The sequence below is a fragment of the Nyctibius grandis genome, chromosome Z (genome assembly GCF_013368605.1).
Source record: "Nyctibius grandis isolate bNycGra1 chromosome Z, bNycGra1.pri, whole genome shotgun sequence".
NCBI classification, from domain to species: Eukaryota; Metazoa; Chordata; class Aves; order Nyctibiiformes; family Nyctibiidae; genus Nyctibius; species Nyctibius grandis.
Window position 1 is genome coordinate 45,484,162 of NC_090695.1, and position 26,291 is coordinate 45,510,452.

Consider the following 26,291-nt stretch of genomic DNA (forward strand, 5'->3'; position numbering starts at 1 on the left):
ATCATCCTTAGGCATCCACTGTTGGCCACTGTCCCCCACCTCCTTTGGCAAATATATCACCATTTAAGACAGCTTCTCAATTTTTCATAGTTTTGATGCCTTGGGAAAAGGATATTGGGCTAGATAGTTTTATAAATATCTCTTACAAGGAAGTCCTATTTTTCTTGCTTCTCTTAGATTAACTTCATGGTAGTATTCTGGAAGGACATATTAGTCAAATGTTCAGAAGCATCCAGGAAAAATCTAAGATTGCGTAAATTTTATTAATATATTATGTAAGTTATTTCATAAAGAATTTTATGATTTCAGGAATGCATTAATAATTTTCTATTTGAGGGTTCTAAAAGCATGTCTTAGGTATGGCAACCAAAAAGCTGTATTTTTAAGAAATATAGTGTGGATCAAACATGATGACCCAAATTTGTATTCAAGCAAGCTAAAAATATGTAAATTGTCTTTCAGTGCACTGCATGTCAGTTAAATGTATGGTCTAGATCCTAAATCAAATTTCTGTTCTTTTATCAGTGAAAACATATACAAGAGAATTTATTTGGAGGGACTTATTAGCATGTTTCCAAAGGTAAGCTTTGTTAAGGCATACATGGACATCATGATCTGAAATCTATAGAGAGGATATTCTTATTTACTTCAGTAGGTTTAGTTTAGGTTTGACCAGCAGTATATACCTGACAATGGATAAATGGCAATTGCCATTGAAAAATATGATCACTTGGAAGATTCACTAACTATTTCATCGTAAAAGATTAGTCACCAGACATGTCATACTGGACTGAAGCACCCTGAGCACCTAGTTCTTTAATCCAATCACTGGAGGACCAATTCATCCACTTACTATGTCCAGCCATTTTGCTCATGATCCAATTTCTGAAGGTGACTGAGAAGCTCTTTCAAGAGGTTGTCTAAAGGTGCATACTATTTACCTTCAGGCAACAAATGAGCACAGCAAACTGATCTTAGAGATAGGTTTTTCCAAAGCAAAACATTCTTAGATATTATCAAGATCATAATCAATAACATATGCCCCTTTTAATGCTGTTTCAGCAGAAACACACTTGAGATTTTGCTGTATCTGGTTCTTCATTTGTTTCCAAAGGTATGCACCTTAGAAGTGTCATTCTTTTCATCAGACAAGCTCTGTATCAGAGCAAACAGCTTGGAGCTGGTGAAAAGGGACAGGAAGGGGAAAGGGAAGAGGAAGGGAAAGGGGGAAAACTTGTTATGATTCAGGTAATTTATTCTTCCAAAAGCAAACTGATGTAAGTTTTCTGCAGCTCTCCATCCAATTCTAATAGTAGCTGATTGTTATGTATTATTGTGTGCATTATTTTAGCTATGCCTGGATGTCCTAAACAGTTACCAGGCCTCTTCTGTTAGTCTTTTCAAACAGACAGCCAGGAGTCCCTGTACAAAGAACTTAGTTCTCTGCTTGCCTTTCTTCTCTTACTATTTTTGTTTCTTAAAAATCCTTCCAGTTAAAGGAAAAAATATGGGTCCTATGAAAAACAGGAAAATAAGTACTCATTCAGAAGGATAATATTTCAACAGAAGAATTTTCTTCATATCTTATCTTTTGCACACAGCTTGATAAATCTTATCTGCTTCTGTATGCCAGACCACGCCATATTTGCTTGTTTGAACCAAATATAGGCATAAATCCACCAGATGAGAGAAAGACTATTCAGTAACAGAGAAGAGTGAAGCAGGGGCCCTCAACTGAACGTATTTGTTATCTAAGATCAAAAGGCAATTATACTTGAGAAACAGCAGTGCATGTATCTCTACAACATACTTCCCCATTTCTGAGAATAAAACGTCACTGGCGTCTGCAACTATTCTACAAATTATTGAGAAGGAGAGCATAGATAGTGCTTCTAACATTCAATACCACCATTTTTGTTATATTTTCTTAAATTTTTCTCCATGTTTTCCTCTAGTTGTGTTCATTGCTTAAGGTTAAATTAAAAGCTCTTTTAATAAGGAAGAGATACATTTTAATTTGTAGATTTCAAGTGTTTGTTTTTTAAAAAAACAATGGCTCTGCGTGTTTTCTTCCCTGTGTTACTTAGAAGAGCAGCTGCCTTTTGTTTTTATGCTGAATGGAAGACATAACTCACAATTTGATGAGTTTTGTTTTATTCAGTCTGCCCCTGGAAATGTATGACTAAAAGGTCAGACATCAGAAGATTTATGCTTTCTTTTATGTGATCTTTTTATAAAAGACCCTTTCCTTCTCTTCTTTGTCTTTGTACATGTGGTCTGTTGTCTGTTTACTGTGCAGATGTTATTAGTGAAAAAAAGAAGGAAAATTCCTGCAATCAGAAGAAAGTGACTCACTCACTTTGCAGATTGCAGCAAATGTGAAACAGGGTAGCCATACAGGGGCAGCAGCCAAAATCCTCTCTGAGAGGGCCACATGCACCAGCGAGCCTTGTAAGGTTTTTTTAAGCTCAGTCTCAGGTCTGGATTTATTTGGTTTTCTAGGTCGACTGATCTGTTTCTCTTCAGGTCCTACAAAATCATCTGTCACTGTCTACTCAGATAAACTGAGGCAGCCAATAATGAAGTCAGCTCGCCAGGCCTTGCAAATGGGTCTGGGATCTTAGATCATGTAAGACCTTTTCATTTATTAGATTTCCATCTCAGGGCCTCCTACACCTCTTTGCCTTTCTCTGGTGTACACTCACATACGCAGACACAGTAGCCCACCCAGGAAGGCTCTGGGACAGCCTGAGAGCAACTTGGGAATTTGATTCAGGAAAACCACGTGTTTCCATATTAAAGAAGCAGCTCCTCTTTCTAGTTTGTTCTCATATTGATGTTGGTGTGGTTTTAATGGCCTTGGAAGCTGATCTGTAATAATCGCAGCATGTTAACTACTTTCAGCCCTGACACAGAGACTAATAAAGAGAAAAATACTGGACTTAGCTAAACGTAGCTCCTAAGATAAATCTAAAATAGAAAATTATTTTAGTAGCTTAGGAGTGGACAGCCCTAAAGTTTTGAAGAAGTGGTTCATACTAGAGATGTTATAACCATGAAGAAAAAGGGATAACATAAAACAGGATTTTGCTTTCCCAATCTATGTCTTCCCAAGATACCCACAGAATCTATGCATTTTCCCTTCTAGTTTCTATCCAGATTGAATGTAATTATTTTTTACCATATTTCCCCTTGTTACATTGCAGTATTAAAAAAAAATACTAGTTCACACATTTCCATTACCAGAATATGGATCATATCTGCCTTTAAATCCAGGGTATACAATTCCCCTGCTCTGTATGATGCCCACAACTTCATGCAGTGACACGTGCTTTCCAACCAAGAGTCAATGTAGCAGCACCTTGCTGCAAGCCTCACAAAAAAATAAGTGATGAATCAAGCTGACCACCTATCACCTTAGATGGAAATGTTCAATAATGCAGCAAATGACCTGGTGATCTGACCACAGAAACGGGACTCTATAGTACATCTGTGTTATTACATCCATACTCTCCAGACTTCACAAGTGAATCCTAGTTTCCTGACAGAGCACACTGCCTAAAGGTCAGCAATGGCTTGGGCTTTCTACTGGAGCTCTCCAGTATGTTTTCCCAGCAAATGAATGTAAGCACAGAGGCTGGGCACGCCCCCAGCTGAAGACCACGCTAGACATGTAGCTTGTGTGCTTCAGAGGCTCTCATCGTCTCCTGGAGACAAACTGGTGCGAGTCTTTGCTCTGGAACAAGCCGTGTGTTTGGTTTGCTACCAAATGTGTTATAATCAGGAGGTTTAAAATGAAATCTAGATCTGGTATGGACTCACTCTATGTCTTTGACAGTGTTACTACTTGACCATTATTTTCATTGATAATATAACACAAGTTCTTCAGAATTAGTTCCTTCATATAAGTTTATTTGGCAGATTGGGTGGAGTGTTTCTAATGCTGTTTCAAGAAGATTTCCACTCACAGACTGAACTGCAAAATTTGACTTATAATTAAATTCTACACAGATTTAAGTTTGGGCATGGAGTGCTTTTGGCTTTGACTGTGGGTGGAAGTGCATAATTAAAATTAAAATTAAAAATCTTGAGCTTCTGAGAGTCAGTGGTATCCAAAATGTAATACCTCCACAATAATTTTTTAAGTGTTAATGTATCTTGTATGAAATATGAAATAGTATTTCCTGCCAAGAAATAACAAGCTAGACATTTAGTCATGAACTCTCATTAATTTACCCGGAAATCATACACACCATTTATCCTTAATAACTTTGAAAACCTCAGTCAGTAATTACATCCAGAAAACTCAGGTTCCAATCACTTAGACCATCACACAGATTATAGACAATCAGGGCAGGAGGAGAGAAAAAGAGAGATTAAGGAAACCACCCTATAGACAGCAAAAACCAGGCAATACAGCCTGAGAAAGTCAGTTTCTACATTACAGTGACAAGAACAACAACAAAATAATTTACTGCAAATATCAATTGCTGTCCCAAGTCTGAGAAACATCTTTGTGGGAATACTCAACATTTCGCATGGTTGCCTGTTAGACCTGAAAGCTATAAGTCTAATAACTTAGTTGACTAACTCTAATCAACCTAATCAAGAATCTAGTCTTGTTCATGTGATCTAGCCTCTTTCTTATGTTTTGTATGGAAATGCATCATGATAGAAAAAAGACGTAATGGAATTGTGTCATTCACTACCATAAATTAGAAACAATAGTCAATCACACTTTAGCAATGTAAAAACTATCTTACATCACAAAGAATTAGCTTAATTTTACACTTGGTAAGGGTAACTAGAAATCTGCAAAATATGCTCCTGGTGTGCAGATACGTCAATGGCGCAAGTCACTACCGCATTTCTGATCTGAAGTATAGCAAGTTCATGGAACAGATCATCTTGAGTGCAATTACACAGCACATACAGGACAATCAGGGGATCAGGCCTAGTCAGCACGGGTTTAGGAAAGACAGGTCCTGCCTGACCGACCTGATCTCTTTTTATGACCAGGTGACCCGCCTAGTGGATGAGGTGTATTATACTTGGACTTCAGCAAAGCCTTTGATACTATCTCCCATGGGATTCTCCTGGATAAGTTGGCAGCCCATGGCTTAGACAGGTGCACTCTTCACTGGGTTAAGAACTGGCTGAACGGCCGGGCCCAGAGAGTGTTGGTGAACAGTACCACATCCAGTTGGCATCCGGTCACTAGTGTTGTCCCACAGGGCTCAGTACTAGGCTCAGTCCTGTTTAATAACTTTACTGATGATCTGGATGAGGGTATCGAGTGCACCCTCAGTAAATTTGTGGACGACACTAAGTTGGGTGGGAGTGTTGATCTGCCACCCAGGGGTACGAAGGCTCTGCAGAGGGATCTGGACAGGTTAGATAGATGGGCCGAGACCAACGGCATGAAGTTCAATAAGGCCAAGTGCCTGGTCCTACACTTTGGCCACAACAACCCCATACAGTGTTACAGGCCGAGGGAAGAGTGGTTGGAAAGCGGCCTGGTGGAAAAGGACCTGGGGGTACTGGTGGACAGGCAGCTGAACATGAGCCAGCAGTGTACCCAGGTGGCCAAGAAGGCCAATGGCATCCTGGTTTGTATCAGGAATAGTGTGGCCAGCAGGACTAGGGAAGTAATTTTCCCCCCATACTCGTCATCGATGAGGCCACATCTTGAGTACTATGTTCAGCTCTGGGCCCCTCACTTCAAGAAAGACATTGAGGTGCTGGAGCGAGTCCAGAGAAGGGCAACAAAGCTGGTGAAGGGTCTAGAGAGTATGTCCTATGAGGAGCAGCTGAGGGACCTGGGATTGTTTAACCTGGAGAAAAGAAGGCTGAGGGGAGACCTTATCACTCTCTACAAGTACCTGAAAGGAGGTTGTAGCGGGGTGGGGGGTTAGCCTCTTCTCCCACGCAACCTGTGACAGGACTAGAGGACATAGCCTCAAGCTGCGCCAGGGGAAGTTCAGGTTAGACATTAGGAAAAATTTCTTCACAGCAAGGGTTATTAGGCATTGGAATGGGCTACCCAGGGAGGTAGTGGAGTCACCTTCCCTGGAGGTGTTTAAGAAAAGACTAGATGTGGCACTTAGTGCCATGGTCTAATTGACACAGTGGTGTTAGGTCAAAGGTTAGACTCGGTGATCCCAGAGGTCTCTTCCAACCTAGTTGATTCTGTGATTCTGTGATTCTGTGTATTAGGGGAAATTTATTCTGCAGTGATTTATCTTCCTTTTCCAAAGCTGTGGGGTAAAAATGGGAAGATTTTCACCTTTATGAGACATAAAAGCATATGAAGCTAGATTCTTTTTTCCCTGCATCTTCCATACAGTACAATTTCCCTTTCTGAAGACTGTTAAAGAATGATAATAAAACAAAAAATCCCACAGTGAAGAAAAGAATATACAGCATTTCTTTTTCATTCATACTTTCATTTTCCCTTCCCCTGGGTATGTATTCGGGTTGCTGATATGTGATGGCAATAACCATACATTATATGGAAGACTATGCATTAGGAAGTGGGAACTAGACTTTGACAGAATTTTAAACCAACTGCTAATAGCCTTATTTTCAGGTAAAGCTTTCTAACAGAAGGCTTTGTGGTAACAGTATATGCCATATAAAGATGACTGGCAGACACTAAAAAATCAATACTACTTAAAGATTATGATGATTAGTGTCAGCAGACAAGCAAGTTATTATGACCTTATGAAGGGAGCTGAGAAGCAGAGCCAGACTTGGAGCCACACACTGTTGAAGCAAAGCACTGGCTTTTCTGGCTACATGCTTGGCAGCTCTAGCATTATATATTCATCACAGATCACTTCAGCAGCACCTTATAAATATTACATCAGTCTGACTTGGGCAATGCTGTATGTCCATCTGTTCACATGACAGTGTAATCCCCAGTTTACACTAATTGTACAGCCTCTTCACAGTAAAGCCCTAGGGTAAGAGCAAGGAGAACAACTTCAGCACCCATGTGTATACTTTACCTGGATAAATTGTGTAACAGAAACATGAAACAAGGACTTATCTCGGGAACAATTAACACGGGCTAGCAGAAACTGCATTAAACATTTCTTCTTTTTGCAGTGCTCTGGACACCAGGGCCACACACACACATGCACACATGCACACTGCAGATTTTTACCATTTAACCCAGGTAAGTTTGGAGAGATGGGAAGAGCACTCTTCCTATTCAGCCAGAAGAAAAAGCTTACTAAATTGTTTGGTATTAGCGTTCATCTCTGAATTCACCTTTTTCAGCTACACATTTCTCTAAATCACCCACGCCGATAAACCTAGCTACTCTAACGACCTGTATCAGTGTGCAAACTTTAGTCATTTATGTGCCTCAAATTTTCAGAAATTCTCTCATACCTCTATTATTGGTATCTAGTTAACTAAAAAGGAGAGAAAATAATGTAGAAATTATATAAACAGAGCTTTAAATATCTGTCACAGAGCTGACCTGCTTTTCCCAGCTCCCCTTTATCAGGTTTCTACATCTTTTTTCTTATTGAATTCCTGCTGATACCTTCTTTACAAAAAAGAACTCTGCTTTAGAAAAGCATACACATGCACATGTTCCTGTACTAAATAATCATTATAATCCTCACTTGCTGTGTCATGTCCATTGTGATTATAACCTCCTTCATGAAACCACCTCCCTTTTGCAACTTCCATGAAGTACTTAGCACACTTAGAACCAACATATTTTCTATGTAAATTAATTTCCCAACACAGAAATGTCTCCTCTCAATATTATGGTCATGATGTCAAAAGTGCAGAGGCTTAGGCACAAAAAAAAAAAAAAAAAAAAAAAAAAAAAGACAGAAGCACATTCAAAAAAGCTCTTTGAGGCCAATGACCAAACTTAGAAGAAGATTCCTGAGAAGGAGTCTCTTGGCTCCAGCTCATGGGTCGCACTGGGGAAAGCAGGTGACATGGAGTGTCATTCTTCCACTGATGCAAGATTAAATCTCCCAGAAGCTTAAATAATTGCATCAGCTAAACTTCCGTTTTACATCCAGGAGTTCTTGAAGAGCAACATTAGATACTCTGAGATTTTGGACATAAGCACTATTCCCTAAAAGCACTCAGGAAATAAAAGGGGAAAAAAATCAAAAAACTGGGGGAAAATTTGGCCAGAGGAAAAACAAAAGAAAAAAAAAAGGGAGAATGAAGGTGAGGTTTCACATTCCTTTATATACTATTGCATGAGTTCCAAAATGAAGAAATTGCCTTCACCAGTACGCACTGCCTTTGCCTCCAAAAAATGTTTGCTCCATTGTGCCACCATGTGGAAAGAGGGAAACAAAGACAGTTACGGTTAAACTATCAGCTCTCAAGGACTGAATTCAATGTGCAAATGGGCACAGCAGGAGAAACAACATAGTGTCATACACAAGCAAAGGAAAAAATGACAAACAAAACAGTGGAAAAAACTGGGCAACAAAAGCAGCACCTGAGTCGAAGTGAGAGAGAGCTCCACAGGGGCAAATAAACTTGCCCTTCTCTTCCCACCACATCTTGCATAAACGAAATTCAGAATGGAGAAAAAGAGCAAGCAAAAACCTCCAGCCTGTCCAGAAGCAACAAATCATTCCAGGCAGAATTTCCCAGAGAGCCAAAATCAGTCACATTTCAAGTCAATGTCTTACATTTTCAATATCTAATCCTAAAGCTACACAAATCACACCCAGAAGTGGTAAAAGCCAACTGAGGTAATCCTTCTAATTACACTTTTGCTCTCCCTTCCTTCAGACACCAAATCTGTGACTAGCGCAGGACTTTTGAAACACACTAAACAGTGTCAATGAAGAAAAACCCACCAACAGCTGTTAACCACCAATTTAGGTTCTCAACGAGCTAGACCAACATCTGTAGCAATCATGCAAACCAGCAGTGTCTCTGTCAAGCAGCTAAATGGGGAAAATACCTGTCTAGTAAAAACCAATAACACAGCCACTACAAGCACCAGTGGGCAAAAGACACTTACCCGGTTTTTATGACAACCGAAGGGGTTTAGAATTAAAAGAACTACTTCAACTAATGAGAATATTTGTTACTTGTGAGTCTTCAGACAATCCTCACACACTGGAGGAAAAGCTTGTAGTACTTTAGAATTTTCCATGAGCTAGATCACAAGTAATATCTCATCTGACTGTCTCTACTAATAGAAGTTCATTTATTATCTTACTGCTTTCAGAGTTTTGGTAGACCTTAATAAAGGAGCTGAAATCATGTAACTAAGACAACCAAACATATGGCACGAATAAATGTTCAAACTGCAAATCAGAATTACAAAGTTCTTACAAGTCAAGAATATACCAGAAGAAAATTAAGGCAAATATTCCACTAAAATAATAGTGATGATTGCAAAAGTGACTCAGTTCTTTCTCAAACTGGTATAGTTAACAAAAAGCTGGAGCTGCCCTAGCCTTTAGTTCCATCTTTCATTGCACCTTTTTTGCAGCTTCTACCCACAGATCTATTTCTTTGTGCAGAAAGAGAAACTGTTAAAAGCAGGTGGCACCGCATTTCTTTGTTAACACTCTCAGCTGCAGACTTATGACTGGGTTTCTTCATGCACTAGAAATGCCCTTGCTTGGGATATGTTTATAAACAATCTGCATACTTTCTCCTCCTCTGCTCCTTACAAATCAAAGCCACTTTGTAATTTGATTTTAAAAGTTACCAGTGATTCTCCAGGGGACAGAAGTGGTTTTTTAAGATGCAAGAAACTGTTTCTCCTCAAGTTTCTCTTCATACATAAAGGACCTTAAATAGCTGTCTTTACTTACTTTCATTAAAAGAACAGGATGTTTAAAGGATATCACATTTATCTATAGTCTCATTGCAATTTGCATACAACTTTTAAAATAAAACTGAATTGTTAAAAAGACCAGTTTCACCGAGGCAACGTCCCTGGACACAAGAAGCGTTGCTGTGATGGGAATGTTACCAGTAGCACAACATTTCAACTGCTATGCCAAGAGGCACAGGACTCATCCTGCTCCATGACACCATCACACTGTTGAAAGAAAACTAGTGATTAAATCATTATGCTACCGTAATCATTCACTGGGAGTCCACATACGTGTTTAATAATACTTGCAATAGCTGAATATGTCACTTATATGTTAACACTTGTAATAGTTAATATGTCAAAAAGGTCAGTCATTATTACACTCTTGTTCCCTGTCATTCACCCATGTGATCAACACTACTTCTCTGGGACTGTGCTTGCTGTTCTTCAGAGGCGGGACCGTAATGCCAGCAGGCTGGAAGCAACTCAGTAACCTTGCCTTCAATCAAATACAAACACACATTATGTAAATGTTGCTATCAGTCTGACTGCTAGAACTAATCCTGTGTCAGATACCACTGCAGATCACGATGAAAAGCCCTTTCTACTTTTCCACTTCTGATCTTGTAAAAGATCACAGCAGAATGCAGACTAAGTATTTATTTTTTTGTTTCCAAAATCAGTATTACAGAGCCTTAAGCATTAATTACCTGACTTTTCAAAAATACCAAATATGGATCCTTCAGTAAATGTCACAGGATAGACCTGCAGATGATCAGCATCTCTAACAGGATCTATATATTTTATCCAATTGCAGCATCAATTTAGATTTAAAAAATAAATAAAAATCCTTAGGACCACAAACATCAGACTACCAAGTCAACCAAGTTTCTTGAATATGAGGAAAACTGTTTATCCATGATTTTGCCTATGTCTGCATCTCAGTTAAAATCAAAACCAGAATCAAACCCCTTCATGCGGAAAGTCCTGAGACATAATGTCTTCTTGAGGTATTCATCCCTTGATACTTTTAAAAATTTTTAAGGTATTTTGAAAAACTAAGTACTTGTGTAAAAAAAAATAAAAATAAAAACAAACAAACAAAACCCAAAACTAGTTGTCCATCACCAGCTGGCAAGAAGAGTGTGATTAGATCTTTTGACAGTCTTATTTATGTCTTTAAGAAACTCCACATTCAAGGATGGCAGATATGATTCAGAAATGATTCTTGAATGGCTGTATGTCAAACAGGCATTTATCATTTGTATGCTTACTTTTATTCATTTTCTGCACCATTAAAAATCAACAATTACAAGAAATGCAAAAACTGCTGCATATAAATGTGTATTTTTGTCTAAGCAAGTCTAACTAAAAAGCCTCCACCTGAATCTTTATTAATAAGTAAACATTAATTCCTCTTGAAGGAGAAGTCTATCCAGGAATACACTCATTTGAGCTCTCGTGACTATACCCAGACTTGTCTGACATAAGTCAGGCATATTTTTAGTTCCTCTAGTGCCCATCAGTCAGAGCTGCCACACTGACTGTGAGCAGTGTGTGAAACTGCACCCACTGCAAGGAATCTGGTGACACATCACTAAATGAACATTGAGCAGGGAGCTGCTCCTACAACAGTGAAGCCACAGGGTTGGCTTTCCCACTAGTTTTGAAAAAAAAAACCAAGCATAACTAGTTTTTGGCTACTGTGATTAACAAGCTTCAGCCTATGTAAATCTTAGTTTTCCATGTGATTCTTTTGTGTTTATGGGAGTCTTAGTTCTCAAAAAATGAAAGTGAGTGGTAGCACTATTCTCAGGGAAATTGGCAGAGCAGCACACACATGAAAGATTTGATGGGAAAAAAAGATAATTATTTTATGATTGAAATATATAGAGCCTCTACGAGAGGCTGGACCCTAAAGAAATGGAGATGCTATACTTGAAAATAGCATGAGATAGATCCACCAGCATTGCTAGGTCTAAGAAATGAAGATCCAGTGTATGTTGATTTGCTGCATGCATGCACATCACAGGCATTTGTCGCAGCCGCCAGATGTCTAGAAACTGATAAATGCCTGTCCAAAGTGATAGTCCAGTAAATTACAGCAGAGTGAGGAGCTTGGTAAATCTGGACAACGCTTGGAAGATATTGCAGTTTAAACAAACAGGACACAAAATGTTAGGGAAAAAATTCATGGAGCTACCTTGCCATAGCTGCCCTGGCAAATCATACATGTGATAGGCTCGTGATTGTGTAAGATCTCCCAAGGCTTTCACCTGGGACCAACCTTCCTTCCGAAAGAAACTATTCAATAAAACACATTGATGATTTTTTTATTTCACTTCCCCCAGCCATATAGTACAAAACCAGAGTGCCTTAAGATAAATTATTCTTCCCCCCAGCTCTACATCAGATAATCACTTCTATTTCCTCACAATAAGTTCTTTCCATGAAATGAAAATGATTTCAAAGAACATGAACTGACAATTGAAAGCTACCATTGATGCCCACAGGATGTCATACATCTCCCTTCCAGGAAATTAAAGCAGTAACAAGAGCAGGCAGAGACAGTAAAATGACAATAAAAATGCATTTTAATTAAATTATTCTACCATAAAGCTAAAAGGAATCTAAAAACAAAGTCTGACTGTCATCCTCATCATGCTTGTTGAATGGCTTGAGCACAAAATCATTTCAAGATGAGCACTGAGCTAGCTGCAAAAAACATTAAGAGTCGTCTCTGTTTCTCTCCCCTTCCTCTCATGTCATGCCATCATGATCATCTTAGCCCCATACAACTCAAAATGTCACCTGTAAGCAGAATGAATCTATTCTGAACACATTTCTTTCTGTAAACATGCTCTGTCAACAAAAATGTTCTTCAAAAGTTGGTTGTCCTCTTTCCCGCTTTGCACTTGATCCTTCTTTAAAGCATAAATCAATTTCCTAAGAAACCAAGAGAGAAAGACAACTCGATTACAGAGAAAAACTTTCTTTTCCTTCCTTTAAGAAACCAAAACAGAGATACATTATTAATGACTAATCATACAAAAATAATACCTGATTTATTCACAACTCAGACACTTCTTCAAAAGCCAATTTTAATAACTTATTCTTCTTACTCTTCCTTTTAGGTGATCTTTTTCAGAATTTTGGTAAATATCTTCTAACCGTAGTTTATGAGCTTTTTGGACTAGTTTTCTTTTTAAATCCTTTAATAAAATACATTCTTTGTATGAGAGACAACACATTTGATTTGATGTTACCAATAAAGGAATGTATTTTTTACTTTTTTTATAACTGTGGGACTAGCGAGTGTAAATAAGAAAACACAGTGCTATAACCTGAAGGGAGATGTTTATCGTTGCAGTTGTGTGGCTTTATTGGCACACCACTGTAATACCTACATGACTGCCATTTATGTAGAAGTTTAAAAGGATTCATATTTTTTCATGCTTCTGTCCCATTTTGTAGAAAAAGAGACTGATTTGTACAGGGAATGAGAGACGGTTAACTGGGATATGGTTCACAGCTTATGTTTGCCTTGTGAAAGAACTTGCATTAGTTCAATACAAATCTGCTTTTAAAATTCCTCCCCTTTTGAAGGCCTTGTACCTGTGAAATGACATCCCATTCCAGCTGAGGTCTCGTAACTTTCAGATTGTTGTAAATTCACATTAAAAAAAGTGACTATTGCTGGTGCATTCTTTATTCTTTTGGTGAAGCAAACCCTCCCCACATTTTCATGTCTTTTTTCAGCTGAATCTCGTTTATATGATCCACCTTACTCAGATTTGCAAGTTAAAGAAGTTACTGAAGTAGTTCTGTTGCATTAGTGTGAAAGAAGTGTTCTGAGTAGGCTGTGAATAAGACAAAGCTGCTATTTTAGCAGTGGACGACCTGGCTCAATCCTTCACAGAGATCACAAGGTAGCTAAACTTGCAGAAAAAAAACCTGACCACCCAAACCTGTTTTGCTCCAAGTTTCCCCTGAAATGTCATATACCATGAGACTATAAATAAAAGTTTTTTATTAAAGTTTGTGAAAAATTCAAGAGAGTGATTAGAGCTTTCACATAGTAGAAAGGCATGGTTACTCCAGTAAAATTTATGTTTTCATAATTATTGTGTCTTTGTACTTCAAATTAACCCTGTATATCACACTGATTTGTTGCTAAATTTAGATCTTACTGCAGCAGCAGTTGCTGGGGGTGTAACAGGGCTGAAGACATGCGGTCAGGGTACTGTGAGGCAGCTCAGGGGACAGCACAGGAATATGCACCCTCAAAAGCATTAACCTGCTGCAAAGGAGGAACACCAACACACAGTACAGGACTTCTGGACAGTGAGTGATCAGGGACAAAGCCAAGGGTGATAAGGAAACCAAGGTGAAAAACAGGAGGCTTGAGTTTAACAGAGAAGATGGAGAGAAAGACCAAAGACATCTGTAAAATGGGTACTGGGGGAAAAGGGGCACAGTGGGCACATGGAGTTGGAACAGGAATTACGGAAACAGAGCCACAGGAATAAAATTACAACTGCAGTTGCACGATCAGGAAAGGGCATGACCAAGCACACAGACATGTTTCCAAGGATCAGAGAGAGTACAGTAATCTAGGAGAAACATATACAGCTGAGGAAAATGAAATTTAGAGAAAGAAAAAAACAAACCAAATAAAAAATTACTACCTCACACCTTCTTTTGTCTTAAAACAATCTAAATATAAAGCTTTTTATCTTACCATCCCAGATTTGTACATGTATGTATGTATATATACTTTTAAATTTCCAAATTACTACATATTCAAAACTGGCATGGCTTGTATTGATGGCTACAACTTGCTGTGTGTTGTAATACTGACTCTGTAATCACACTGCCTGGTATAGGAAAAGTAGAAATTAATTTTACCAACACACCTTCCCTCCTCAGCTTGTTGTACTGTAACATCTGTGTCCAGAGCAGTTGTTTTTCTCCAAGCATGGGAAATCAGGGTCATACAAGCCCCATACAGTGATGCAAGTGAGTGGCTGCAGACCCTAGAAGAACCCAGCACAGGGATGCCAAGTGTTTAGGTTCTAGGAGGCTACCAGGATCAGTAGGATAAAGCAACTTTAAAGTGCTTGTTACAAAGCAGCTGGGTAACAAGACTACAAAAAAAGGAACAAATGACAAGTACAATTTCTGCCCTTGTCTGGAGAACTGTATTAGAAATTGAAGTCCTATTGCCCGAAGAGAGGAAGTCATCTTGTGACAAATAGGTCTTATAGCAGTCAGACCACTGTTTCGGGAGTTCTTCTGCACCCAATCACACATTCCCATCACAAGCGAAAGAAAATACGAGAGCCAGAAAAGCCTTCATAAGCGCACTACCAGTTATGAGGATGATCCATGATCCATTGCAACTTTGAGTTGCCGTGAAGGTGTGGATGGCAGGGTGCATACTTAAACAGATCTGCATTCAGTCCTAGCTTGTACAGGGGTGGAAATTTCACTATAGTGAATGGACTTGTCCCTGTGAAAAACCATACCTATTCAACAGCAGCAGATATCTTACAGCGGCAGGTATTTCAACATGCATCTATCTGTCAGGTGGTGTCTATTCTCTCAAGCAGTTTTGTGGACACTCTGCAGCAATACCTTTAAGTACTGTCTTAATCATCACAGGGAAATAGTAACATCTAAACTGGGCAGTACCCTCTGCGTAGAGACTGAGAGGGAAGCAAGAGAAAAGTGAGTGTCCTAATGCCTCATACTAATGCACCTTGGCTGTCAGTCTAGGGACGAAATGTCTCCTCCTCAAGAAACAGAGGAGTTTTTTCTTATTATTCTCATTTTTGATGTTATTATGTTTAGTCATAAGGAATACTGTCACATAAGAGAGCTTACATCAGCATGTTGTAAGACTATTTATTCTGATTACTAACTATGAAAATTTCTGAAATCAATCAGAATGTGAACTACAGTTTGAGAAAATAATAGACTACAGCTGTAACCAATTGCTGAAGTTTACCCAACAGAATCACTTTAGCAAGAACTTTTTTTTCTTTTCAAATAAAAGACAGTATTACCAAAATAATGTGCCAGATATGTACCAGCATAATATACCAGAAAATAACTAATTCGTTCAGCAATGGCCCCGTGAAAGATGACAAAAAAAGTAGTGTTGTTGTCAATCTTTCCTTTTTGCATGAAAATGGCCTGTTTTATAAATCTCTTCCTTAGAATCCCAAGCCATGAATTTTAAAATCTTGTGCCTAAATAAATGTCCTGGTTTTCATCATTGCTCCATATACCCAACAACTTCGAACAGGCTATATATTAATATCTTGGTGCTTATCCAAATTTGACCGTATGTTATGAACCTAAATATCCACATAAGCATCCATCTTAAGGTTTCTGCTTTGGTTTAGGTTTGTAGTGATGGTCTTTCCACACTGCTGTTACTGATAAGTATGTATGTAGCTTTATTCTTTGCAAACTGCAGTCTGGAATCTCGCAGAACTGAACCACCTCACTTTGTCACAAAGTAGTTCAGAGACAGAAGGTTTTGTTACTATGTAAAATAGGACTCTGCCTATGCACAAGACTAATATTGATATCAAAAGTCTCATGCAATGAAGCATGAAGAGCAATGTCATGGCTCTTCATGTTGCCAGGAAATAGCTATGAAAGATATTTGTGGGGTTATGTCAAGACTGCTGTTTTACAGCCACTGTACAAATATGTTGAAAGTACAATAGTACCTTGAGTCCTAGAAGCTAGCACCACAACGTGTGGGGCACCTGTGGCTTCCTTCGAGGGGGTGACATTTGCCTGACCACACCCACAGTTGATTTGAATGGACTATACAGGAGCCTGAAATTACGCCTTGTATCCCATTTCCTTTATCAGCTCTATGGATCTAGACGTAAATAACTTGAGAGGAATGATAGAATCTACCTCCAAGACATGCAAGACTGCTACAGTAAATACCGACTCTTAAGAGAAATGGAGAAAGCTAACAGTAACTGTTACCATGCTGCTGCCTCTAATACTTATTTATGTCACGAGTGAAAAATATTATTTTCATATCAAGCATGGATTTTAAATAATGATAATAATTACTATAATAATGCAATTCAAACTCATGGAAAATCAGTGGTCTGCCAGATGTACACAAGAGATTTTAATCTACTGATATTTTCCTTATCCCTTGTTTGTTATTTTTGTGCTCCAGTTCTACTGACAGATGTTTACAGTACCTTTCCCTTCCCCATCCTCCTATTGTTTCTTCAACATCGGTAGTACTTCTTAGGTGTTTAAATGAACAGTATTTTATAATTACAAAGAGACCTTCCTGCCTTTGACAGCTGTTCATCTTTCTTTCTGCATCCTACTAAATTAGTCCTATCAGAGATAATTTTTAGCCCTGGCTCACTTTTTAGGAGCAACAGTCTTAGGAGTGGTGCAGCATAGACCTCGGTTTATCTGGTTTCTCCTCTGTATAAATAGTGAGAAATTGCCTATTGGAGCACTGTAATGTCTTGTGTAGTTAAGAATTGTTTGCCACCAAAGATGCCTGACTGTAGGCTAAAGCAAAGTCAAATCAAAACTCAGTAAATAAGCAAGTTTAGATTCAAGTAAAATATCAATACTTGGTTGATACATTTTGAAGATATTTTCAATTACTCGCCCATAGATTTCCAAGGTACCATCAGATGAGACTAGGTGGAAAAACGGGACTGGGAAGGTATTGGCACTTGCTGGTATCAGGAAGCTACAGCAAGCAACACACGAGAAGTTAAACATTTATCTCCCGTCAAGAAAGTGCTGTGCCTCTCACAATATCAAATACAATCTGAAAAGTCCTGAGTGTTATTAACATGAACACTAACCTCAGTGTGTCATGTCCCAACACCCACCCACTCACCCAGACACAAATCTATACTGTCCAAATAATCTTCCTGCACTTTAGAACAAAAATAATTTGCTTCAGTATTTTTTTTTATTAGATCCTTGCCTGAGGATAAGCTGAGTCATAATCATAAAAGAGAGGGAAACATACACGGATTCAACACTGCAAAGTGAGAAGGAAGCAGAATAACAGCATGTTGTTGTTGTTTTAAAGCAGACACACTGAAGGGATTATTATTTTATTAATGGTGTTCTAACTGACATGATTCTGGTGTTATTTGAACAAACTATGCCTACTATTGTACTCCATAGTAACACAAAGCTCTGCAGGAGACAGGACGCTTTGAACAATTCCCATTTTAGATTACATCTAGAAATTGTGTGTTTAAAGCTGAATTTACATGTTGAATGCAAATCTTTGTGACTGAACTAGCATATCAAACTGGTGCAGCTGTACACAATTAGAGCAAAATGTGGCTGCTGTTCCAAAGAGCCTTTCTTCTGCTCTAGTATACGGTGTTGTTCGTTTGTTTGGCAATATATCACTTATCTCCAACACGTAGGACTATTTGTGAATTAGGAGCTGTTAGTTCAAAAGGATTTCATAAGCTTTGAAAAACTACCCTATACCCCATGGTAGCTTTTTGGAACAGAAGCTGCTATTTAGATCTAGATTTGACTCTTTTTAGAGGGTCTGTCAGTAGCAATGCTGTTTGCTGGTTTTTCTTGTTGTATTTTTTTTAATCACACTTCAGTCACATTCAGAACTTCCATGTACTCCCCACCATACACACACATGCACACACACAAAGGAAACTCTTCTTGTCCATGGCTAAATGATGTCTTTCCATTTCCTCATCTTAGAAGGTGTCAGGGTTTCACTAAGGATTCCCATTCAAATTGAGCAGGAGAGTGCAGTGCAGACTGAATACAAATTTGTGCTGGAGAAGTGGAACAAGGTTAGCGAAGTGTGCAGTTGGCGAGATTGATGTTGATACCCTTCACTGCCAAGTGAAATGCCAATAATGCTTGTATAGCATTTTGTGAGGGCAATGGTAGTATTGATTCCTGAGAAATAATAAAGAATGAAGCTGCTCTCTCAGGTATAAAAATATCGGCAACTGTTACAAAGAATTGACTCATAGAGGCCTGAGTGTTGGCGTATCTTAATACAAATAATTCAGGCTTCAGAAGGATTTCAAGAGCAGCCAGGCATGGTCCTCAGGCACATTCTCTGCTATTAATTTATCTGCAGCTTTCACAAGCCTCTCTGTCTATCAGCCAATTGGTCTTTGAGGTGCAGGGAGAAAAAGGGATTTCTGAAGGCTTGTTGGGAGACAATATGAAAAGCCAGTTGAGCCATGAAATTTTAAAATATAAAAATAAAAAAAAAGTTACATTCCTTTCTTGTCATTTTTATGAGAAAAAGCAGAACATATGGTTTCCATGAACTTCGTAACTACATTTAACTTGCATTTCACTGGGAGCTGAGATTTCTAAGGCTAGTATTTTTATTGTATTGCTTAAAATAGTTTTACTCATTGAAAGAAGTGTAATGCTCCCAGAACATGAAGCTATTACAGGTTATAGTACATCTTACGCATTCTTTAACAATTTACAGTGTGCTGTCTGTGTTTAAGCATGAGTACCAAGAGTTTCTGAAAAACTTTTGAAGAATTAGCTGCTCTTTGTGGTGTTGAAAAGCAAACAGCTTAAAATGACTGACCATTCTTAAAATTGTGAGGCATGTCTGTTCACTCTGTTGACTAATGGGATTCTGCCCCATCCATCACTGACCATCAAAAGTAAGACAGAAATAGAAGCATTGTGAGTGCACATCAACACTTGTAACAAAAGCAGTGATGAAATCCACACAGTGGTGTAGAATTAACTGTATTTTTTATTAGCGACTACCTCACCTATGCTCCGTGCAATAATACACATTTGACAGAACTGCTGCTGACATGGTGAACAACCAAGTTTCTTTCCATGGTTATTAGATACCAAAAATCTATCATTCTTATCTACTGTTTTTGCATTAACAGTAGATTCCCCACACTAAGGTTACAGGCTCGGTGATTTTTAATCAAGAGCAACTGGCAAACACAGGGCAATTAAAGTCATAAATAATTCCCCCAAATGCCAAATATATTTGCCAGACATGAAGAATTCTAACAACTGAACTCACCTATTTCAACTAACAAATGTTTAAATCCCATGTCTGTTGGAAAATAGACAGCTGAGACCACTGTGGAGTAACTTATCCTGCCGAAAATGTCCTTGATGAAATGAAATACAGTGACTGAAAATCTTTCACCCTGGTCATGGTTTTCCCAAGTCAAATGCATAATGAATTTCGTAATTTCACTGGCTCAGAAACCTTCACAAAGGCTTCACCTCTGGTTTCCAAATCTGCAGGGAAAACTCTTGGACTCCAAACAAATGGGCAATCAAATGGGAAGATCATGCACTTCGAAACAGAAGGGCAGGTGGCCAGTGACCAGCCCAAGTAAAAATAAAATGGGATCAACACAATATCGCTGGTGGAGAAAAGCAGGAAAAATTACCAATAGCCAACCAACAGCCTACTGTTAGGACTGCCTTTGGATAATGAGATATTCAAAAACCCAACAGAGTTAGACAGTTGAAAAATTTATTTTCAAGGGGAGAAGGAGGTATTGGATCAGAACCATATGAAAGAAAGAACATTTACGAAACTTGATTCAAAGAAACAATTTTAAATTTCCTTACCCTCAACAGATCCTTTCCTGTGCTTTTGTAAACATCCACCAACCTATCATATCAATAAAGGAACACAGCTAAAGGAAGCCACGTCCTTTGTCATCTGGAAGAAAATGTTCACTTCTTCATCTGACTACAATCTTTGGCAACCATAGCCCTGAGCCATTCCTCACTTCACAGAGTCAAAAACTGGCTGAGAAAGTATATTTTTCTAATGGTTTGATGGGTAGCAAATCTCTCGATTCAGGCCCCATCCAGACCTTGACCAACGGTTTCTTTGTTTCCTTATCTCTATCCCGCAACGTTTTTGATGGAAGCCCTCTTTTGATACAAGAGGCAAAATAGGTAAAAAAGGAAAGGGTGCTTCTTTTGGTCCTAGATCTGTTGTATGTCAGTGAAGTATATGCAATATCATTAAGTGCTAATGCAGATGATTATACTTCATTAATATCTTGACCTTTCGTATTCAGTCTCCTTACTCTGTTGCAAACCTAGAGATGTGTCTAATTGCTTTGAGACTATATTCCTTCCTTTAGTCTCTCTCAAGTCTACTGCATCTGTCACAGAAAAAAAAACATAGAACTTTACAGGCAATCAATGACAAGGAGTATGATTTCTTCTCTTGTGACATTCTCATGATATCACCTCAGAGATATTAAAATGCTCTTCTTGCTCTTTCTCTCTGAAATGTAAAGAATCTCAGCTTTTCCTAGTAAAATAATTTTCTGTACACACATTCATGCTCATCTGATCAGCTTCTGTTTCTCCCAATCCCATGACTAAAAGGCTCTCCTATCATCTAGACTATGGTACAGTAATAATGCAATTTCCTTTGTATCATGCAGTTAAATAGGAATTCCAGATACCTATGGGAATTAAATATCTTGTTACTTTTGATTACTGAAACATTGCAGCCCAAAGTCCACAACAATGTTCAGTCTTTATTTTCCTCAGTTATTTTATGTATAAAGAAAGTGTACCAGAAGAAGAAATTGTTCTTCCAATTGTATGTCGTTTTGCCCCATCAGCATCAAATTTCATCTGCTGTCACGTTGCCTATTAAGTTATGGGAGTCATCTCTCATCTTCGCTATCCTGTCATTAACTATCATCTGCATTTTTATCTGTTTTTCTTTTTTTTACTTATCACAGCTATATTAAGAGATACCACTCCTAGAAAAGGAAAGGATTGCAAAGATTTGAAAAGACAGGCCATATGTATTTAGAGACATGCCCTGCTGTTTAGTGCTTTTTTAGTGCTTTCTTTAGAAAAGCTCAGGAAGTCTCATTTCTTGAGACATCCAGTTTCTCAAACGGGTTTTCCAGAGCCTTTGGTTCAAGCTTCCAGATGGCAATGCAGCACAAGAGAAGTACAGGAGTAAAATGAAGATTAATCTCTGTGTGTGTGCTAAGTGCTCAGAGCACTGCAGGATCTGTCTGGTAAAAATCCACAGTGACAGAGCTGGGGAGAACAGATCACTGAATTGACGTAAAGATGCTGAGCTTTGCTCTTTGAATCCTGCAGGTTATTCCTGTTGGTTAGACACTGGAGGATCATAAAAACATCAAACATCAAAAGTGTCTCGGATGTGCTACTGGGTCTTGAGTTTTAACCCTGCTACCATGTTTCTGTTCCTTTACCTGCCAAGGTCAGACTTGAGTTACTCAAGCATGACCTAGAGGGGATTTCAGTGCATTCACCAACACTAATGTTTTTTTCCCCTTTTACCCATGTTTTTCAAACATTCTGCCTAGTGATCTTAGAGAAGCTAGTAGGAGGGAAAAAAAATTGTTCTCTGCTGTTTGGAAATAATCTGTCCACTTCTATAGTGTGGTAAGGGCAGCTTTCCTTCTGCAGTTTGTTGAACAAAGCAATTGGTGACGGGTTGAAGATATTCAAATTCCAGCTGTAAATTCATTTATAAAGTGAATTTAGTTATCTTGAAAGCTATTAGACTAAATGCCCCAGAGACTGAACTCATTGACTCATTCACAGAACTGCTACAGTGAAATATGAAACAGTGCAAGCTTTCAGTACCCTGTCCCACTAGTGTGCTCCAAGCCTGACATGCTAGAATGACCTATGAGGGGAGAGATTAGTTCAGCCTTTATGTTCATTTAGGAAAGCACTCCTCTCACTTTAATCAATAGCAAAACCTCTACTGAATTCAAAGAAGGTTTGACCAGGTCTTTGTCCTCTAGGAATGACGCTGTGACCACTGAACAAGCCACAGACACTAATGATAAGACTCGGATTTTTAAATGGGGTGATCATACTCCTGGACATACAGCTCTGATCTTCGTGCAAGTGTACAGGTTGCAAAGGATCATTAATTACCTGAGTGTTCTGGATATCGTATGTCTTTTTTTTTTAAACTTGAGTTCATTATACAATTAATTTGTATCTTCACTATAAAAACAGATGCTTTTCTATGTCTTTGCTGCTAAAAGAACAGGAAGAACTCTTGAATCAGTATATTCTATTCTACCAAATATGTGAATTTGGGAAAGTAACTTTATTCCTTTTTTTGCCCCACTCTCATTCACATCTTTATCCATATGTGAAATGGGGGATAACAACAGCTACCAAATTAGAGGAAGAAAAGAGGAGACAAAAGAAAGAGAAAGGCAACTTAGCTTTTTCACTCCAAATTTTTGAGTAAGAGATATCATCGACACCTCAGGTATCACATTTGATGACAAAACCATATATTTGTGTAACATACCCTTGTAATGCCTTTTTGGAACAATAATGTTTCCACATGCTAATTACACTAAGAACTGTCTGCTACACTAAAAATAAAAAAGTTTGTGATCAAAATATTTTGCTGTAAATTTTGCTGCCAAGTGCAGTGATAGCTACTATATGCTGCATAAGACCCACTGGTGAATTTTCAGGTTCCCTGAGTCCTGTTGAATTTTCATTACAAGCACCAGCCTGCTTGTTAAGCATAGTTATGGAAGAAATGTGGAGGTGGAAACCTTGTCAATCGCTGACAACAGGGCCTTGCTCAGATGATAATAAAAATATTACTACTCTCTGAGAAAGATTTCTGTTAGCATTTTGGAAAGGCAGAAGGGTGACCTTTCTTTCCAAGAGCCAAAGGCCCAAAGTGTCTGCTTTGATGTATGCCTTTTGCTAGGATTTGGTGGTTTTTTTGTGTTTGCCACCTGGCACTGAGAGGTTTTGAAATATTTGAAAATATAAAAGGATGAACTGACAGTGTCTTATACCTCTGCTTTACTGATTCTGTATCCTTTCACTCCTACTTTAATTATTCAGACATTATTTGTCTGCTGCTCTTCTTACTTTTATCCTGGATTTAAATTTCTCTTCTCCTCTTAGAGAAATTTGTTATCATTAATGCTTTCCTTCTGCTGAACATAGAGTAGCACACCTGGGCTTGAGTCTGTATGTGAGTACTCTGCCACTTAGTTCAGTGGCAGACCCTGTATAGAAATTCCTGTTGAACATTGGATTCATTATTATTGAAATTGAGAAAACCAAATAAAGAGGTTTCTTTTACTAGCTCAAACTATAACTCTGGCTAGCCTAACATCAGCTCAAAGTCAGATTTTCAGCCCTAACTGGTGATTTGACATCTATGTAAAGCTTTCACTGATGTGCTCTCAGACCTTTAAGACAAACTCATGAGTTGTAATTGAAGATTTAAGTACACAGGAAGCACATACATATTATGTTGAATATAACAGAACTGGAGGAGAAAGACAGGAACGTCTGTCCATTCAGCTACTTCCTTATAAACATGATAAGATTAAAGTCTCCATGCCAGCCAAGCTGGGATACTTAAAATTCAAGTTCATAAAAACCACATTAGACTTGAGAAAAAGTTTGCAGCTCTGAAATTTTGCCAAACTGCTAAAAGCTGAAGCATGAAGACAGAGGAACACACAGAACTTGACTGAACACCCACAGAAATCAGTGGGAGACTTTCCACACATTTCACTCAGCAACAGATCAAGCCATCTAACAAGTTTCAGAACTATTAGTATGACTTTTTCCAGTCTCACAAATTAAGTAATACATCCAAATGCACAACGACACCTCAGTGTGACTTAAGAGGAGTGGAAAATACTGACTTTTTATGTAACATACATTTTTGTCTTTGGAACGTACATAACAAAAAAAACCCATAGCTAGATCTATAAAACCTCTCTTCTTCTGAAGTAAGAAAGTGAAATTATTCTAATAATTCACTTTTATCACCTTATTCACATCACTGAAAACAAAAGAAGCCTTTAATAATACAAAAGGATCTCAAGTAAACATATTTACCTTTAAAATAGGCATTATAACCAAATATCAGAAAGTATAAACATTTCAGAAGTGTATAAATGTGATGTGTAGATTACTTCATAAACATATAAAAAGATGCCCCTAATTCAAAAGTGTTATAGTCTAATTAGACAGTACATCCATAAGGGAGTGGGAGGAAAAAGAGTGAACTGATGAAAGCATTGAAAAGAAAGGGTAAAAGTTAAGCACACGTCTTGTTAGCCTCATGGCTCATAAGTGTCTTGTGTATATAGACATGCATTTATTCACTGGATGAGTAGGCCAACATTTATCATCCTTTTTTCTCAAGTTGTGTGTCTTCACAAGTCATTCGAAAAGAAGAGTGCAAAGGGTTGTCAGACTGCTTCAGGAAGTGGGATGAATACAAATGGGGCCATATGGAAGAATTTGTGAGAGCAGAGGTGGAGAAGCACATATTGAGAAAAGCTTAGAAGTCTGTTCTGGGGTTGAACAAAGAGAAGATAGAAAAGCAGGTGAAAGCACAAAAGTAAACAGGTGGGCCGAGTTATTTTACGTAAGACCTTGAAGTGAAATCATGGACTTTCAACCCAGGTAGCAAAGGTGATGTTTTGTGTTGTATCTAGTAAGCCAGGCAGCTCCCAAGCAGCCCTTCTTCTAAGTCTTTGAGTAATAGACCGCTGCGTCACAACTTCTCTGGAAACTTCTTTCCTTAAGTGTGTCTTCACCATCAATGACCAGAATACGAGTGTGAAGTTACAACTTGAAAATTGCATGTGGTATTCATGCTTGCAGCCTCTATGGATTTACAGGCTAGGAAAAGTTACTGGAATTTGCTGCACCATTGAAGTGGAGAACAAGGCTTTCAAACACAAATGTGGTATGGCATTTAGTTTATACAGTAAAGGAGAAATACAGCAAGTAACACTAGCTTATTAGAGAAATGAATTAATAATTAATAATTTATAAATGTGTTAACAACTCTTTACAATGACCTAATTGTAGGAATAGCAATTTATTACCAAAAGATCACTAACAGCTTCTAAAAATGTTGCTTATCACAGTGAAAAAAACATGAGTGTTTTAAAAAAATTTAAATAATTAGATCCCTCTTAGTTTATAACTATCATATAAACAGCTTGTAAATGACTAAAAAGAGTATTCTAAAGTAAACTTGATTCACTGGCTGTTGCTGTTGTTACCAAAGCGAGATCTAATGGCAGAATGCAAAGATTAGAATTGACATGTGCAGCCGGGTTACATGACAAAGTAAAAAACCATGAAAAAGAGCATGAAATAATTCATGTTTGAATATGTATGTTCATTTGCTCCTTTTGGGTTTTTTTGCCTCAGGAAGAATTAAAAATGCCAGTTCTTAAATAAAGCAAAAATACCACCTGTTCATAATATTTTACATAGAAAAGAATATTTAGACACAAGATAAGCTTCAGGCATAATTCAGCCTAGGCAATTTGTTCCTGTGTAGGGAACAAAAGATCCAAATTGTGAAACATGCTAAAGGAATAAGCAAATTTTGTGCTCTTGTCCACAT